The following is a 5,052-nucleotide window of genomic DNA, read 5'->3' as shown; positions in this document are numbered from 1 at the left end:
GAAAAAACAAACACCTTTTCTTTTTCTTTTTTTTAATATATTTTATTGATTTTACACAGAGAGGAATTGAGAGGGACAGAGAGTCAGAAACATCGATGAGAGAGAAACATCGACCAGCTGCCTCTTGCACACCCCCAACTGGGGATGTGCCCGCAACCAAGGTACATGCCCCTGACCGGAATCGAACCCGGGACCTTTCAGTCCGCAGGCCGACGCTCTATCCACTGAGCCAAACCGGTCCCGGCAACAAACACCTTTTCATTCAGGAAAGGGTGTCCCCAGGCATCTCCTTGTGAGAGGAAAAGTCCCAAACCCCCTTCTGGATGGGAGAGGTTGCGATAAAGTGAGTAGCAAAGGTAACTTCCTCTTAATAGTGAAGTTAATGGGACTTTTACGTTTTCTCCTGGAGGCCGAGGAAAAGGAGCTTTGGACGGGGAACTAGGGGAGAAAGCGATGGGAACATCCCAGAGTGCTCTTCGGCGACAGGCGTGCTGGATAATGAAGTGAAGGCGGCCTGTCCAGGTGCTCGGGTGTTTTGTTACCCTCTCCCGTGTCTGGGAGCTTCAGGCCTTCAGGCTCGTGTTAGCGCCTCCTCGGGGAATCAGGGAAGTCATATTCGCAGCAGCTGGGGCAGCCACAGAACAGGGAGAGGGGATCAAGTACCGAGTCTAGATCAGGGAGCTGGAGCAAGGGCTCAGGAACCACCAGGAAAAGGTAACGTGCTTTCCGGTGCTCCTCAGAAATATTCAATATTAGGGAGGGAGCTGGTCTCTCCTAGTCATTCAGCAACTTACTGTCTCTGTACTCCGTGCAGCCCCCAAAGCTGGAGGACGTAGGGGCACTCAGCACTTTCTGCGGCCGCCACCTTACAACAAGCTGGCCACCCCTCTAGCCTGGATGACGGGCTGCATTGCTCCTTAACTAGTTTCTCTGTATCTGTGGTTGTGCCCTCCAACCCCTTCTTGACACAGTTGCCAGAAGAACCCATGTTAAGCATGAGATACGTAAGTCATTGCCCTCCGTTGGCTTTCGCTTTTACCTTGAATGAAATTCCAGTCTTTATCTTGACCAAACGGGCCTGCACGATCCGCCCCTGCTTTCCTGAGCAGCTGCACATGTGCCCAATGGCCCTTCACTGATGGTGCCCAGGACCCGCAGGGTCTGTACACCCCCTTTTCCTTCTGAAGTCCTCCCTCCCCCTGGTCTTTGCATGTCTGGCTCACTCGACTTTCAGTCTTAACGCCAGTGTCACTTTCTTTTTTCTTTCTTTTTTTTTTTTTTTTTTTTTTTTTTTTTTTTTTTTTAATATATTTTTATTGATTTTTTACAGAGAGGAAAAGAGAGGGATAGAGAGTTAGAAACATCTATCAGCTGCCTCTTGCACATCCCCTACTGGGGATGTGCCGCAACCAAGGTACATGCCCTTGACCGGAACCGAACCCGGGACCTTTCAGTCCGCAGGCTGACGCTCTCTCCACTGAGCCAACCCAGTTTCGGCAAGCGTCACTTTCTTGGTGGACCTTCCCGGACACTCTAGATCAGTGGTTCTCAATCTTTCTAATGCCGCTACCCTTTAATACAGTTCCTCATGTGGTGGTGACCCCCAACCATAAAGTTATTTTCGTTGCTACTTCTTAACTGTAATTTTGCTACTGTTAGTGAATCATAATGTAAATATCTGTGTTTTCCGATGGTCTTAGACTCTATAGCAGCAGCTCTCAACCTGTGGGTTTAGATAAACAAGTCTCACCCTCTGACCTTAGTATCTGTCGAAACACCCTGACTGTTTCATCGTCACATTGAACCAGTTTTGTGATTAGGCATCTTTTTGCTTTCATATTTACTATCCGTCTCCACGAGGACAAAGGTTTTGATTCTTTCACAAACACCAACATGCACCTAATGCCTGCTTTAGTGCCCAATCCCAGGAGACCCTCGATAAATATTTGAGGGATTAAATTTTAATGAGATATTTTTGTGTCTTATGTAAGAAATATCCAAACCTGAAGATAATTTTCTTACGAGTTTATTTGAGCCAAACTGATGACATGCCAGGAGCAAGATCTCAAAGGCTTCAGAGAATTAAATCTTGAAGCCTCTTTTATGGATTTGAAATTAAGGATGGGAGAAAGCAATGCAGGATTGGATTATAGGATAACTAACAAGATTATGTGCTATGTTGAGGGTGAATACCCGCTTCAAGATGCACACACATAAAATGGGTAGAGCTGGCTTAAAAGCTTTCACTAAAGAAGTTACAGGCCTAGGTGGGGTGAGGGCCTGTGCTGAGGGGATGGGGGAGTGGGAGGGAAGAGGTAAATGGGGAAAAGAGGAAACTTATGTAATACTTTCAACAATAAAAATTCAGAGAGAGAGAGAGAAAGAGAGAGAGAGAGAGAGAGAGAGAGAGGAGTTCTAGGCCTCAGGCATGACTCTCCTTGGTGACCTGCCCAGTTAGGAATTTGTGATCAAATCATCCTCTGAGGTTACTTTCATAGGACTCTTTGTTCCTCCCCAGTACTGTCTTCAAAATTTGTTTTGAATTTTGCAGTTAGAATACATCTCAATCTAAATTAGATGCATTTCAAGTGTCCAGTAACCACATGTAGCTAGTGGCTGCTGAACTGACAATGTAAGGCTAGAGCATGCTAGTGCCCAATAAATGGTGACTGTGGAATGGTAAAGTCCTGCAAAGCTTCATAGAAAGAAAGGCTGATATTGAGAGCTGAGGGGAAGAGCTCACCCCCTAGCCAAGTCCACAGGCTGAGTCTTCATTCACCTGCTGCATCAGGAATGGCAATGAGATCTTGGCCCCCCTGGATGGATGAGGAAGGCCAGCAGACCAGGCGTGAGGTGGATATCTATGCCTTTCAGTCACCCACAGAGAGTGGACAGCGGAGGACACCCAGAGGGCACCAGGCTTAGGTCGGGAAGGCTTCTGTCGTTGGTTGATCCGTGTATGTGCCCTGACTGGAATCAAACCGGCAACCTTGGTGTACCGTGTCAATGCCCAACTGAGCTACTCAGCCAGGGCCCCATTGGAGATCTCTTGGGGTTTGTCGGTGGCACAATATGTGAAGTGGATTTTTTTTCTTTCTATAAAACTTCCTTCAGCTAATTTGTGGCCAGTGTGCTTCCAGTCGGGAAACTGGAACAAGCCAACTAGGGAGAATGAAAAGAGTTTTACCCAGGTTTCTAGTTAGGATATTATCTTCAGAAAAGTGACTTCCAGAAGTGAGCCACTCACTAGGTAACATGCACTAGTGTATCCATGGCACAGTGCTTGGAAGAAAAATTCATTACGGATATGTAAAACTCAGTTTTGATACTCTGAGAGTCAAATGTGTATAGTGCACAGAGATAAGCCACTTACTCTGGTATCCAAAGCAAGAGCCATCTCCTGCACACGTTACTCTGAGTTCCTGAATCAGAGGGACAAAAAGTCAATTAGTGCCCAGTCACCAAGCAGTCTGGGTGGTGAATTCTAAATCGTCTTGTCCAGAGTCCCCAAGACGTCAGTGGGGGTCTGTTAGCAGGAGGGCATTTAGAGTATTTAAGGAAGAATTCTCCTGTGCAGATCTTAGAGCCCCGCCTACAGCTCCAAATGAACAATTTTAACATTTTGGCTTCTCCAGAAAAGGAAATACCCCTCCCCCACAACACACACACACACACACACACACACACACACACACACACACACACACTTACTTCAAAGAATATCTGCCAGTAGTATTTAGTTGGAGATCCATGACTTACTAAAGGTCCAGTAATTTTGGTGAGAGATTGGCAAGGCAAGGCTGAGAAAGGTAAGGGAATATTTCCCAACACTAAAAAGTCGGCTAATTTGATGAACTATCAGCTGCTGTTTGACAACAAACAGAAGCACACCATGAAAGCACAACTGTTCCTTTTCAACTGTATTAACAGAAATATCTGGTAAACAAGAATGATTAGCACAAGAATGTTCTACCAAGTAGATCAAATTTCTCCAAGGAAACTGCAGGCTCTCACATTGAAAACAAAATGAGTCATCATTGTATCACTGATTATTTTAAGAGATTTTATAAAGCTTAAAGGGTAGTCAAATGAGTCCTTTGTATGTCTTTTTTGGTCCCTTAAAATATTTGGAAAAAAATTACAGATATATTATTAATGAAATAAAACATTAAAATATAATTAAAGATTCTTAGGGGTCCTTTGCCAATTTTATTTATCTTTCCCCCCTAAAAGTTAACTGTATGATGTCTCAGTTACATGCATATTTTCTGCTTGCTTCATATATGAATCCATAGATGAAATATAGCATTGCCTTTGGTATTTTAAACTTTGAATAAATGTTAATTACTGATAATTTGTGTCTCCTTGCAAAAACTTCTATGAATATGTTTTTTTCTTACACAAATAAACTCATACTCTATGCATATTTCTACACCTTGTGTTTTTCACTTATGGTATCACAGATCTTCTTATATTCACTTATATAGACAGACCTCTTTCAGATTGACATTCTTTGTTAAATGTGCTTTTAATTTATGACCCCAATTTCTTATTGGTGGTCATTTACGTAGTTTACTTTCCCCTATTGCAAACATTCTTCTACTGTGAATATGGCTGAGGATTTTTCTGTGCATTCATAAAAATATATCTATGAACTGAATTTCAAACTGTGTGCTCATTTTAAATTTTGGTAGGCTAACTTTCAAAGGGTGTGTATACATTTTAAATTTCAATGACTAAACTGTTCTTCAGAAAGTATGAGCATCTGTTTCCCAATATTCTGGGTATTATCAAATGATTGATCATTAGTCAAGCCTTGGTGAAAATGCCATTTTATGGTTTGAATTTGCATTTCCTTATGTCTGACATAAAAACTCCTTTCATTGATTTTAGTCCTTTATTTTTTCCCTTTGAATTGTCTAGCCACAGCCTTTTCTTAGTTTTTTTAAAAATGGATTTCTTTTTTAGATTGCTATATAAGAGCTTTTGTGTAGTATTAGGAAATTAACCACATTCTCCTTTATATTGCAACTTCTTTTTCTTCTTCTTCTT

Source organism: Pipistrellus hanaki, assembly GCF_964339955.1.
Source record: "Pipistrellus hanaki genome assembly, chromosome: 8".
NCBI classification, from domain to species: Eukaryota; Metazoa; Chordata; class Mammalia; order Chiroptera; family Vespertilionidae; genus Pipistrellus; species Pipistrellus hanaki.
This window is presented reverse-complemented; position numbering follows the sequence as displayed.